The sequence below is a fragment of the Mus caroli genome, unplaced genomic scaffold (assembly GCF_978045245.1).
Source record: "Mus caroli unplaced genomic scaffold, Mus_caroli_1 scaffold_7, whole genome shotgun sequence".
Lineage (NCBI taxonomy): Eukaryota > Metazoa > Chordata > Mammalia > Rodentia > Muridae > Mus > Mus caroli.
This window is the reverse complement of record NW_028227262.1, coordinates 44105001-44119891: the sequence shown is the minus strand read 5'-3', so window position 1 is coordinate 44119891 and position 14891 is coordinate 44105001. Positions and strand designations below refer to the sequence as shown.

The following is a 14891-nucleotide window of genomic DNA, read 5'->3' as shown; positions in this document are numbered from 1 at the left end:
GGGTTTCTCACTCACTCTTGGAGCAACAGGATTCCTTTTGTGAGAGTCATACAAAATTGTGGAGTAATGTATACTATTCTGAAGATAGCCTCTTATCTTTCGTTGTTAATTTTATTAGATAAAACCTACAAAAGAAAAAAGAGTAAATGAAACAAATGCTATTGTACATTTATTAAGTTGTCTAATGGGCAATTTTAAATCGTCTAAAAATTAATGGAAGTAAGATATTATCTACCACAGTTTTCTAATTCCAGTTTGAAATTAAGTTTATCTTATGGCAATAAGTTTTAATTCTCAGTAGAGCCAGTAGTTTGTCTCTGGCTGCTGATTTTTTAAAAAGAGTATAGTTACTTTAATCTGTATTCACACATAGTCTTATTTAGAAAACATAATTTGTTTTACATTACTTCCTAAAAAATTTGAAAAGAACTGCTTATATGGCTGGAAAATGATTTTTTCCTAGTTTTACTCATTTTATGATGCTTGTCGAATAGATAAGTGGAGAACAAAAATGTATAGGAACTTGATTAATTTTCTCTATTGCTCTGCTCAAAACAATTGCCTTGAGGCAGGTTCCCTAAATGAACTATGACTTAGTTATTTCTGCTAGGCTCACTGAATTTCAAGCTTTCAAAATCTACATGCTTCTGCTTCCAAGTGCTGGGCTTATACATATATGCAGGCATGCCTGGCTTTCTATGTCGGTGTTAGAAATGTGAACTCAGTTCTTCATGAACTCCTACCCATTAATCTATTTTCTTAACCCTCATAAGTATATAATACATTTATTCATATATATGCATTTTTGTGTTTATACAATGCGTCAGCTTTCAATTATTGCCATATTAGCAAATCTTTAGTGACTTATTCTGTTTTATTATTTAGCATAATTTCTAATACTTAATTATTGTTTTAAATTTTTCCTGCACAGGTCTTAGTAGCTATGTATTTTTTAGTGATAAGTATTATGCTGCTTATGGATGGGTTTTTAAAATCAAAATGTAATACTGAAGGATTAATTTATAAATTTCTATGCTATATTTAATGACAACATCTGTACTATACACCCCATGACTGATCTTCATGGATAGGGTTGTGTTTTGTCTGTAAACAAGTTTTATGAATAGAACTAGAAGAGCTATTTTTAAGTAATAATGTCAGAAAAATAAGATTGCTTTTTTGATTTAAGATATGTAAATATTCACTCTTATTAAAACATTGAGTTTTAAAAAATGTTGACCTACAAAAATAACAGAAAAACTGGTGTTTCCACTCTGTTTTCCATTAAAGAAGTCACATAAAGCAGATGTGCTATCATGGAAAAAAGTAGACACTTTCTCCATCATTGTCACAAAGCAAAAATTGCTTCTTGATTTAGGAGGCCATAAATGTGTAGGGAGTTATGAGTGGCTGGAGAAAATCAATATCATCTATTGTTGCTGGGATGGTGGACTATGTATATATTCTAACCTCTGAATATTTTGAAAATAGTCACTTTCAAAGAAGGAAATTTTAAAAAAAACATGTTTCTTTTATAGGTAAAAACTATAGAAAACATTTCCTTTTCAAGTGTTCATTAAGCTTTCCCCTTAATATTCAGAAGCACTGAAACATTCCATTCACCTTCTACTCTATTTCTGTACTTGAGGAAAAAGGTGATGAGCAGGTTTGACAATGATATAGGAGGCTGCCTGTGTAGACTCAAATGGCCAGTGCTTTGTGATTTGAAATCATTCAGGTTGGCCCAGTCCTGATTTTACCCATGTGTTCCACCCTTTATTCTGGAAGATATCTGGACATCTTAGTGTGGTCAGAACTGGCCTTCTCATCCCGTGTAAGCTTTTCTATAAAGGGATGTGATGGACAGGTTTCAGTTCAGCTAGGCATCCAGCTAGGCATGCAGAAATTGTTAAGTGAAGTTCAGTTAGCAATATTGCTGAAAATATAAATAATAAAAAGATATACATGTTATAGAGATACTGGTAACCTCTGATGAGATAATGTAAGCATATGCTATCTCTTGCTCATCTCTAGCACAAAATATATGGTGTGGAGTTTAAATCAATAATAACAAGGGATTGAAGACTTATTCTGGTGATTAAGAGCCTTGTTCTTGCAGATGACCTGGATTCAATTCACAGCAACTATACTTTAGTGCACAGCACTGAATTCTAGTTTACTCTTCTGAGCTTCATGGGTATTAGACATGTCTGTGATGCACACAAAATAAAATAAGTAAGTAAATTTAAGGAATAGTAGCACCAAAAGAATAATTATAACTTTATATAATTAAATTCCTATTCCTAAATATTGTACAAAACTAACAAGTACAGTCATAACGAAATCCCTAAAACATGTTTGGTCTAAGAGATATTGCCATTTTTATTCTGTTTGTTTTACTTTGTTTATTATTAGTAATAGTAGTGGTATTAGTACTTGTATTATTAGTATAATTTCTGCTGGTTTTCTAACAAGAAAAGTAGAATGTAGATCCAGGTGAGTGGGGAGCTGGGGATGATCTGGGAGTATTTGAGGGAGGAGAAGCCATAATCTGCCTACATTGTAGGAGAAAAAAAAACTATTTTAGATAAAAGATGTGTGTCCAAGGGAAAGATAGGAGAGGTTTCACATAAATAAAGTGGAATGTAAAGGAGTACAATACTCAAAGTCAAAAACATTTACTAGTTAGGGTAGCCAGATTATCCTGGTCACTTACCAGAGTCAACATGATTTACCACCATAGCCTCTATTCCAAAACTCATGGCCAATGCACTTCACTACAGCCTCAGTGGGGAGAGGTGAAGTAGAATGTAATTAAATGTCCCAGCACAGCAGAGATGCACTGCATCTGTCATCTGATGCAGAAACTGCTCGTGTGAAGTGGCTTCATTTCATCATCACCTTTCTTCACATCCCTCTTGATAGCCTGTCTATTTGAAGCCAGGATCCCAGCAGATCCTACAATTAAAAACACAAAACAAGTTAAAATAGTGATCGCCGATGCACAAAAGCCAGTGAACAGGACATGAGGCTAAGAAACCCTACTGTAAGCTTTGAGAATTTTTCTATGACAAATAAAATGATGGATGTCAGGAATAAAAGGAATTCTTTAAGAATTCTTAAAACGTTATGGGTCAGAGTTTTGGCTGTGGTATGGCAACTGCCTCCCTCACTTGATGCCCTGTCTTCCTGCTGGAGGTGGGCTGTATAAGTTCCCTCTCCCTATTGTCAGGCATTTCATCTAAGGTCCCTCTATTTGAGTCCTGAGAGTCTCTCACCTTCCAGGTCTCTGGTGCATTATGGAGGGTGGGGGATGAGGACATCCTTGTGGAGACAAGGGAGTGGGGAGGAGGTAAGTTATGCGGAACAGTCAGAGGGTGGACCGGGGTCAGGGGGAATAAAATCTGGAGTGTAAAAAAATAAATAAAAGAGTAAAAAGAATTAAAAATAACTTCATAGTAATAAAACACATATAATATTTTATAAATGTATATATATGTATGTGTGTGTGTATATATAAAATAAACTATATAAAATACATATATGTTTGAAACATACAGGTTATTAGAACATAATTGGTTTGAATAAACTAATTGATATATAAAACCATTACATAGATATTTTGATTTGGGAATGCCATTTGAAACTTTTAGTTTGACTCCAAGTTCACCAGAATAAAACTTAGAAAACTCATCTTTTGTCCTCCCAGGGAAAAGAACATTTGGACTTTCAGTCAGCTCATCAGACATCACTCACACCTGTGGAGGTATAGAAGGAATTCATTCTTAATGTGCTCCCAACATAATGGGGATGATAGACATTTATATTTACAACAGAGTTCTATATGTGTTCCAAATATGGAAGAGGCTGGATCTTTACATATACAAAGACCCTGGCATTGAGAGATGAGGCAGGGGATTATCCTAAACAGATACTGTACCTGGAAAAAACCTAAGCAGAACTGGGGGTCATTTTGTTAAATGAAATGAACCAAATCAGAAAGATAAGAAATTCCTACTGAAAATTGTTGCACAGCTCTAAATCCAGAATATTGCTGTTAGAGTTAGAAGGATCAGAAGTTCAGTGCCATCCGCAGTCACATTGTGAGGTGAAAGCCAGCCTGGATCATTCATAAAGGAATATTTCAGGCACATGAGAAAAAAGAAATATTGTAAAAAAAGGATAACGTTAAGTAATGTGGTGATTTTAATGTTTAAAGAGGCCGCAGACTTTTAGAATAATAAACATCTGATCCAATTATTTTGGATTAACTGGTAACCACGTTTACTAACAAATATTGGTATTCAAATTAGCTTCATCTTCCTGAAAAAAAAAATCTGCTGAAGTTATATTTTTGCCTCCTTAATAAATGACAGCCATGTCTGTTTATTTTTCAGAATCATGACTTATTCAGTTTATGGTCTAATTATTGGTTTAGAAGGTAAGTAAATATTAAATTATCACATGAAAATGTGAGCCTGGGAATAATTAATGCAATAAAATAGATTGCTCAATATGTGAACAAATTCATTGTAAATTCTAAGAAAAGAGCTTGATTTCTGAAGAAAGATTAAAAACATCCAAAATAATGAAGTATTAAATTAAGCCATAACAGCAAGCACTTGCTAAGATATTGTTGAAACTCAGTGAATCTCTGTTAGATAGTGGAGTCTGTATTGTATTGTTAATTTGGAGAAATGGCTAACATGGTTAGATTCCTCTGGAAACTATGTCAGGACTTCTATGTAGCCAAGGGCAGCGTTCTGGTATTAAATGGCAATTGCTTTTGAGTTAAAAAAATGTAACATATTTCATGTTGCAATTTATGAGTAATTATATAGAGTCATTAAACTATTTCAATCTAAATTCCCTCATTTGCTTACCATGCTATGAATATTTAAAAACCCTTCTCATGATGATAATATCATTAAATATCTAAAACAAACCTGCTTGTTCATTATAAAATTCAAAATATAAGGAGATGATCAATATGTGAGTAATTTAGAGACATCATCAGGAAGTGGGTGGCTATAGAAACAATAGACAAGGAAAACAAAGGGCCCACGTGGCCATGGACTGATAAATGAGTGTGGAAAGTTATTCATATATTCTACACACTGGATTATAATATAACATTAAAAGTGATTTTTAAATATGGTGATATCCATAACAGCATAGACAGCATTGTTGCGGTAAATCTCTCCATTCCAAATATGCACCAGCAATGAAAATACAACACAGTTAATATGATTACATGCTGTGCGCCTAGACTGGGCAGATCTACTGCTACACAACCATCTTCCACAGCGTGTGAGATCCCTTTAGCACTTGCGGCTTCTCCAGGCCACATGCTTCTGCTCTGCTTTTCTCTTTCTTCCTCCTCCTCTGCATCCTCTCCCTCTTCCATTTTCTCCTTCTTCTCTCTCCCACCTTCTGCTCCACCTTCCCTTTATCTGCCCAATCATCAGCTCTCCTTTATTTTACAAATTAAGGTGGGAAGTAGGTTTACAGGTAATCACCTGAGTGCTGACTCATTCCTTGTTCAAAGCCCCTCACAGGAGAATGGAATTAATATCAAATATAATTGGCTCCAGGGCTATACACAACGTTTCCTCCTTTCTGTCCAATTAAAAGACTATTTTATCTCAGATATAATTGAACATAACTATTACTATTTTGTAATTTATAAAGTACAAGAGACATAACACTTAGTCCATCATGTTTGTTAATTAAACAGAACCTCTGTCATCTATCCTTATGTAAAAGACTTATAATTCTACATCTGGCTATGTCTTGGCTTTAGATTGAATGCTGTCTGAAAACCATCCTCTCAAAACTGTTCTTCTCAAAGTAAAAAGCCTAGGTTGGCTAGGAGACTATATAGTTTTTCAACCCCATCAGAAATCCAAGAACGACTGATATTAACTGAAAATATATAGGAAGCCTAAAACAGCTTCCAAAACTTAGCCAATCCATAGAGACTGCTGATCACCTGGACAGTCCCTTACTTCAACATGTTGGATCATCGGTCTTCAACCTACTGGCCAGGGTCATCTGACAGACTTAGAGAAACAGGAATATTAAGAACTAGCCTACTCTGCCTTGGCAGAATCAAGTTGTCCTAACCTGTAATTGTGTCCTTTCTTTGGACAGTATATGTCTGTAGATGAAATGAAGCAATTCTTGCGTAGTGGCTGTTTCACCACAACTGGAGTAACTCAAAGATGCTCAGTTTATTCTCTGAATACATGACAGGGAAAGCTGTCAGGAGTAGACTGGTCTCAACAACAAGTGAATAAATAACATTAAATGTCACATTCTGTAGACTTCAGACGTTTTTGAAAACCAACTATGTGAAGTAATCTAGACTATTGTCTGTTAACTACTCTCAGCCATTTCTAATTAAAATAACTGAAAACACCCTAACAATAAACTCAGAGCCATGATTTCCTATTTGGCCCTTAACTCACAGGATTAAACATCTCAGATCTGTTTATAATAACAGCACTAGAAGGACTGGGTCTAAGCCCTGTACTTCAAAATTTTTAGGATCAAAGACAACCTATGATAATCATCCCTAGCCCCAAATCTTAGGGAACTGCGACAACAACGACTTTTCATAAATTCTTCAAGCTGAATATGGGCATTGCGATATTTTTGAAGGGAGAGGGAAGGATAGGGAAATGGGGGAGTTGGTTGGCCGTAAGAAGGCTACACCAATGATTGTATTAGTCTCTGATGTCTGTGTCCTGACTGGATCCAGATGAAAAACCAAGACATCAGGTGTTCAGGCAGGTCAGTTCAGCATGTCTGATGATGAAATTCACCAAGGCTTTATATTCTGTAATATATAAATCTCAAAACAAAGTTTAATATCATCAAGATAAGCTTTTTGTTTGAGTCTCTGGAATCTAGTTCTCAGGGGATCTCCCTCTATCAAATCTCATCCATATAACTATGGAAGGTGTAAATATATTAATCACCTTTTCCAAAAACACAAAGACAAAACCTTTCCCCCAAATCAGCAAATCCTTCAGCTGGTAACCAAGAAAACCTGGAGCTTGCCCTCTGTCCCACAGGAACAATAAAACAATCATAATACTCAAGATCACACACATTTTAGCCTATTTAGGCCTTTCTAATTTGTCATATCAGGATATTAACCCAAAATCCCCATGGAACCTGCATTAGACAGAATATGAGTCTCCTGCAGACTATTATACCATCTGTCTAAAACAATTGGTTCACACTTCTATTTTCTTTTCCTTACCTCTTTCCTTTCCTCTCTTTTTTCCTTTCCCCTTTCCTTCCCTTTCCTCTTTTCTTTCTTTTTTTTTTTTTATTTCTATACCTGCTTATAAGAAACAGCTTGTCAAACCAGGATTTAAACCCAAAATTCCCATGGACCCCACATTAGATAGAATATGAGTCTCCTGTAAGACTTAGAGCAATATATCTTTATATCATCTTTAAAGCAATTAATTCAAAGTTCCACTAATACCTCTTATAAAATCTATCTGTTTTGCTCTCTACCAGGAGCCACAGACATTTATTTAATTAATACCTATTATAATATCTATGTTAGGCTCTCTACCTGGAGCCACAGACTTCTATTAACTAATACTTGTTCATAGCACGCTATTATCACTTCTCTCTTTACTTGGAGTCAGTGACTAATATTCCTTATCTAGTTCTGAACCGTAGGTTAAATTTCCCATAATTAATAAGCTCTCTGCCTAGAGCAGCCATCCTGTCTATTGAGCTCTCTACCAGGAGCCACATACATTTATTTAATTAATACCTATTATAATATCTGTTTTGTTCTCTACCTAGAGCCACAGACTTCTCTTCATTAATACCTGTTCATAGCAGGTGATCATCACTGCTCTCTCTACTTGGAGTCAGTGACTAATATTCCCTATCTGGTTCTGAAGCACAGGTGAAATTTCTCATCTTTAAGTACTACACCTACTTATAAGAGGCAGCTTGTCAAACCAGGATTTAAAACCAAAATTCCTGTGGAGCCCACGTTAGACATAATTTGAGTATCCTGTAAGACTTTTTAGAGAGAAATATCTTTATACCATCCTTAAGTATCAAGAGGTTATATTTCTCTCTTTATATCAATGAATCACCTGATCGGGAGCCCTTTGTACCTTTGTCTCCCAATTCTTAAACTCACAGGGAGAAGCTGAGTGTAAAAAGACCCATGTTGTCTCTGTCCCTGTTTGGAGGTGGGGGAAGCAGAATGGGGAACAAAGGATACAGGGAAGCAAATACAGAAAGGCTCTCTCAGGCATAGATGCCTCTCTGCCATTCTCTGTAGGCCCCTCAAACTCAGTCAGCTTCAGATTCACAGTGCTACAGCCTAGGTCACTGCCCAAGCCCCATTCATTGGGTAGGGGGTAGGGGTCAAGCAGTGAATTTTTATTTCAGGTTAATTCAAATCAATACATTGGACACCATTTTGTTGTTGTAAATCGCTCCATTCCAAACATGCCCCAGCAATGACAATACAACACAGTTAATATGATTACTTGCTGTGTGCCTAGATTGGACAGATCTCCAGCCTACACTACAATCTTCCACAGCTTATGAGACCCCTTAGAACTTGTGGTTTCTCCAGGCCATGTGCTTCTGCTCTGCTTTTCTTCTTCTTCCTCCTCCTCTGCTACCTCTCCCTCTTCCATTTTCTCCTTCTTCTCTCTCCCACCTTCCACTTCACCTTCCCTTTTATCTTCCCAATCATCAGCTCTCCTTTATTTTATAAATTAAGGTGGGGAGCAGATTTAGAGAAAATCACCTGAGTGCTGACTCATTCTTTGTTTGCAGCCACTCACAAGAGAACGGAATTAACATCAAATATAATTAGCCCCAGGGCTATCCACAACACAGCATTGCAAATAATTTTGTTAAATGAGACAAGTCAAATATAGACTGTCAAATACTTCAAGATCTATCTGCCATGTGGAATCTAAACGAGTTGAGCTCAGCTCATTGCAAAGTATAAGAGAAATTATCAGACTCCACTCACGGGAAAATATGGGGTGAGGCTTTCTTGTACCCATTTTGTGAACCCCAAAAGACCACCAAAGATTCAATTTCAATGCAATCACACTAGGATCTCTTTATTAAAATCTCGAGCTCACTTGGGCTTACTCACCACTGACCCTGATGCAGCAGGATGAATTGGTGAAGCAGCCTTGAATTGTTTTCTTTTCTTTCTTTCTTCTTCTTCTTCTTCTTCTTCTTCTTCTTCTTCTTCTTCTTCTTCTTCTTCTTCTTCTTCTTCTTCTTCTTCTTCTCCTTCTTCTTCTTCTTCTTCTCCTTCTTCTTTTTTTGTAAGTTGGAAAATAACTTTATTTGTTCTAAGGCATTGGCCAGAATCCCCTAGTTGTTAATGGGACAAGATTTAATAGGAAATGGCAAGCAAGCGAAGGGTTTCTAGTCTGGCAATCATCAAATTGAATGACTATTGTAAGTCAAAAGGTGGGTGCTCTGAAACAAAACCATGAAAATCATAAATGGTCTGAAAGTACATCTGAGACCATCAGACTAATGTTTGATTGACTGGGGCTAGGAATTATCTAAGGAGTAACTGGTGTATGGGCCAAGGACAAGCTATGGGATCCTTCCTGGTATTTGGATGCAGCTTGGGTCACATAAATGTGATCACAAAAATGTGATCTATAGGTCACATTTTTCTTAGGATGAGATCCATTCCCAAGACGGAGTAGGTTTGGCCTCTCAGGTTGATTAATGACTATTGAGTTACAGTTAGCAGGAGAAGCAGGTTCTTCTGTTTGCTTACCCAATAGGACAACTGCAGGCAATGACAATATTGTATACATATGTGATATTTGTGTATATAGCTTTAAACTATAAGAAATGATTATAAAGCTTAAACCAAAAGGACCCAATAAACATTGAAGAAAACAAATATCCAAGCCCTAGTTTGAGAGTTGAATAAAATTCAAACATACTGAAGCATCAAATGGTGCCACAGAAACAAGTACAACTATCTTGTATAACCCAAATCTTTAAAAACAACCAATTAGTGATCCTATAACTCTGGTTCATTTCATCCTTAGCTCGTTTTATTTGTACTATGCATGAGGCTTTGAATATGCAGTATTCTGTTTTTGTATGCTGCAGGAGTGCAGAGAGAGATGTATTGAAGTGATGACATGAATACCAACTGCAGCCTTTCTCCATTAACAACTTCATTCACCCACTTTCCACTTTTTGTGTGTTAGGCAGTATGTGAAATTATATGCATGCAAGCTTAATACACTGTTTTTCTTTTTAATTTATTTTTCTTGCCACAGGAAACCAACCATAGGTCAGTGGCAACACATGTGCCTTGTGTGGTAGAGTGTACTTGTAGTGTCAGATTCTTCATAACATAAAGCAGGAGGATAACTTGACTCTATACATTTTAAAGTAACCGATGCAGCAAGGCTATGGGTTACATCTCTATAAAGTATAAATTAATGAATAAAGCATATAATAATGACAGAAATGGCTGATTCAAAACAGTGAAAGACAGGTGTTCAATGTGATAAAGGCTTAGCAAGAATGGTATTTTATTTCAATATGTTTGGTGGGGGCATTTCTTGATCTCTGTCATTTCTCAAATGACTCACCAATAATGAGAACCAGAACCAGAATGTAAAGTTTCACTTTTCATGTGTCATAGAGGATAAATGTCACACCAAAGTGCTTTCATAGGGAAGACAATGAGAAGAGTGTGAGATAAGTGACTTGCATGGCAAAGTCCTCCAAAGAGATCAGAGCTAGACCCCTGCATCGTGAGGAGCAGTGGGAGGCATGAGGAAGCTCAAAATTGCAGCTTATTTGTGAGTCACTTAAGCGCCCTGCCCTCACAGCCCGTTGTGTGGAGGATTACTTTTAGAGAAATGTAGTTGGATGCAATTCAGAGTTCGTGAATTAAGACAGAGGAAAAAAGGGAATGGACACAGAGACATAAACCACCTCTTTTATCCTTCTAAGCAAACTTGGAAGGCCCATAATATAAACACATTTATTATAAACTGTCTCTGTATATGCATATGCGTGTGTGTGTGTGTGTGTGTGTGTGTGTGTGTGTGTGTGTGTATCTTTTCTTGAGATGTATGTATAGACTAGAGCCAGTCTGGAGAAGTTAAGAATAAAGGCTACTTAGTAATTAAGAAAACAACTCTGTACACTGTCATACTAGTGTGCTGGTGGGATTTTCACATTTAGGAAAGTACTCAGAGCAAGAGGCTGTCCAAATAAAGCACACCATGAATGCGAAAGTTAGTAAATGAGTTGAAATCACTAACTTTTGAAAATAAGAAAAGTTCTTCAAGATCTTCATGGACAATGTATAGGAAGCAAAAATCAAGAAAACACTGGACTGCTGGTTTTATAAAAGAAGTTGAGTGTTTCATACAGGATATATGATTAAGGCAAGTAAGTCCTTAACCATCAGAATTTGGCACTTTCATATGCCCTTTCATCAATATTGTGTATCAAGATATTGTTGTGACATGAATACTATTCAGACTTATCAAATTTATAAAAACTGGAAACCAAAGCAAGGGCATTGCTAGAAATGGGCATGGAAGAGAATGATGTCTTTGTATTTTGAGGTTTTTGGTGCTAACTGATAGCTATCTCATTTTAATATACTATAAATATATTTAAAATAAAAACATGAATTGTGGCAAGATTTTCAATGCTATTTATGTCTGCCATTCAAGTAGAAACAGAAGGATGATGCATTAAAGACCAGATTAGAAACAGCATGTTCTGTTTCAGTCACTGATCATATCTCCATGCAGTTTAATCATTAAAATAAAAGAAGAACAACAAACAAAATGAACAAAACAAAACAATCTGCTGCAAAGGTAGGAGAGCTCAGGTCTGGAATTTGCATTTCTTGGATACACATTGGTTCTATGATGTATAGCATTTGCTGTTAGACCACATTATATCCTTAGCCTCAAAGCTCATGATTCCTGAAGATATGCCTTGTTTCATGTCCCTGCATTGCTTTCTGCTACAGTGTCCCATGATCCTCAATAATTGCTTAATGCATTCCTAAATAAAACCTGTGATGCTGAAGTTTGAGTGTCCTCACAATTGTCTCTGAACTGGTAAAATCATAGAAAATGAATGCAGGGATTACTTTAGTACATTATATATTCTATTCTATTCCTTTGTATGAGTTCTCTGTAGTTCCTCACTCAGCAGAGGGATTGAACTGTGGTTACACTGTAAGATCCCTGAAGCTGGGCCTCCGTTCAAGTCCCAGGATGAGCTGGCCAGCACCCCAGTGACCCGAGAGAAAACCACACCTGATGCAAATTGCAAGAGGTTTTATTATCAGCTAGCTGAGGACAAGTCCCTCTGCCATGCAGGGCAGGGGAGTTCGACCCCAAGTGGTGACAGTAGGGAGGTTTTAACAGCTAGATGAGGAATTGGGAGGAGTTGGGAGGAATTGGGAGGAGTTGGGAGGAGTTGGGAAGAGTTGGGAGGAGCTGGGAAGAGTTGGGAAGAGTTGGGAGGAGCTGGGAAGAGTTGGAAGGAGTTGAGAAGAGAGTTCTCCTCTTCCGGGTGTCCTTGGTGAAATTTACAAGGCAGGAGTGGGGAGTGAGTTCTTTCTGAAATTTTATCTCCGTGTCCTCGGCACAGGAAGGCAGGCATCTCTGGTTGTAAAGTACAGAAACAAAAAGGCTTTTGGCTGGCTATAGAGAACAAAGAGCTTCTTTCTGGCTGTATTTTTAGAGATCAGGGAAAACAAGCTTGGGGAACGTCCAGGGGCTTTACCTTCCAGGGAGAAATGCTCTAAGTCGGGGTCCTACAATACCTGGTATGATCCATGGCATCTTGTAGACTTAAATAAATTTGCTCTCTCCTAATGCAGTGTTCCCACACCCTTACTTTTGTTTCTTGTGGGCACTTCCCAAAACAATAAGCAACTTGATAGGTCTGCTGTTAAAGATATGAACTTAAATATCATCTCTCTCAAGTTTTCAGGAGGATTAAATTTAGCACTGCTATATACACAACACTTCTTCAAGCACAGAGTACTAACTGAATATTAGTTATGCAGTGAGGAGAAGTCAAAGCTGGTCGAATAGTGGATATCCAATGGCTGACATCAGACTCACATGATTAATAGGATGTGATGGCTAACAAACAAGGGAAAATAGAAGGTCTGCTGTTTAAGTTCAAGTGAGATGGCTTCTTCAAATGAAGTAAAGCTTTTAGAGGGTGCTAGTAAAGAATTTCTCAATGCATGCTCACACGCATTTAGTAGAGGTTTCATTGGAGAAAGAGAGGGTTTAGTCAAGGAATTGAATAGTAAACCCAAGGGAAAAACAGCCTCAGACATAAAGCAGCAGGAACTTTATTCTCCTTTAAATCAGTTTTATAAATGAAGAAAACACGACCTGAAAGGAAAGAGTTTCACAATCTTCTGATCCAAAGGTGCTTCAGAGTGTGCTTTTTCATCCCCTTTTTTCAATTCATCTTCATTCTTCTCTGATGAGCTTGTGGCAGGTGCACAGGTGACCAAGGTGGATTACATCATTGCATCAAGGATGAACAACAGAGTTTTATTACCCAGGACCATTCACTTCATATTGTGTTATTCAGCTCAAGTACTGGTCAATTTGGTGTTTCATACAATCAAGTATCTGTAATTCATAATTTGATGGGAATGATTTTGGCGGACACTAAACGAAATCTGAATTGAATTTAGCACTTGGGTTGTTAATGAATGATGTCTGCCAAGTACGTAACCCTGGTGTTAATAGGATGGCCACTGTTCAGTTCCTCTATAGAAAACATCTTTTCTCTCTCTGCTTATCTAAAAAACGTAATCCCCACTCTTCATGTTCATAAGTTATAAATGGTGATGAGCTAGATTTTTATAGAATTACACACAGGGCTGGACTTGATTCTTCGTATATCTTTCCACCCACTTAGAGACAACATCAAACAGATCCTGTGCCATTAGCAAAGGAAGGCCTTGTGGAGTAGGACCTCACAGGCTTTTAGAACTGTTAAACTAGGGAATATAATATCTTTCTCTTAAAGCTAGTAAATTGCAAGCACATAATACTACTACTTTGTTTTCAGATTAACTGATTTTAAAGTTTTGTTATCCGATTCAACTATTTTGATTAGTTCTTTGAGAACTCCATTTAATCTATTTCGATTATATTCACATCCTTACCCCCCAAAAACTTCCCTAATTTGACACCTTCCTTAACCAAATTTTTCTGTAGTTTTAAAATCTGAAAGACGAATTATGCCTAAACACTGTTGGATATTTTGGTTTTTCTACTGGAGAGTGGTAAAGTTACCAGGGGCTACACTCATAGAGACAATATTCCGTCCAATTTCCCAGAAGCTAACAATTACCAATAACTTGGATTTGTGCAAGATTTTGTGATCAATAACAATTTACTTAGTCTTGTTTGGTATTCCTTGGGCTTACATAGGTTTTATATATTCTATTGCAACCACTGTGTGTTCTTGTATGCAGTTGTCTCACTGAGTCCAGAGATAATGTGTTCCTTGCATCAACTGCTTCAGGCTTTTATGCGTTCCATGTCCTCTCTTCCTCTGTGATCTCTAAAACTTAAGAGGACATTTCAATGTATATGTTCTTTAAGAATTGAGAATTCTACAGTCTTACACTTTTCACTTTGTTGAGTGGTGAGTCACTGTGTTTATCACAACTTACTGCATGGGGGGTTACATTAGTCTAAGTGTACAGCAATAATTCATCAGGTTAATAATAGTAAGCTACCCCTAGGGTTTGTGATCTATATATCCTTAGGTTCTTAGCTCAATGATGGTACCACGTGTATGTTTTTTGTTCTGTAGAGTAG

General features: G+C 36.8%; 1 protein-coding gene across 3 annotated transcripts in view; it reads left to right on the top strand.

The window, feature by feature from the left end:
- Nucleotides 1-14891, top strand: part of LOC110295968 (contactin-6) — a 370702-nt gene that overhangs the window by 25755 nt on the left and 330056 nt on the right. The window contains exon 1 of one of the 3 annotated variants that reach the window (XM_085840204.1): nucleotides 4392-4441. The exons of the other annotated variants lie outside the window; for them this stretch is intronic. The gene's annotated coding sequence lies outside the window, so the exon portion shown is untranslated. Of the gene's footprint in view, nucleotides 1-4391; nucleotides 4442-14891 lie in introns of those variants that run through there. 3 annotated transcript variants of the gene reach the window in all.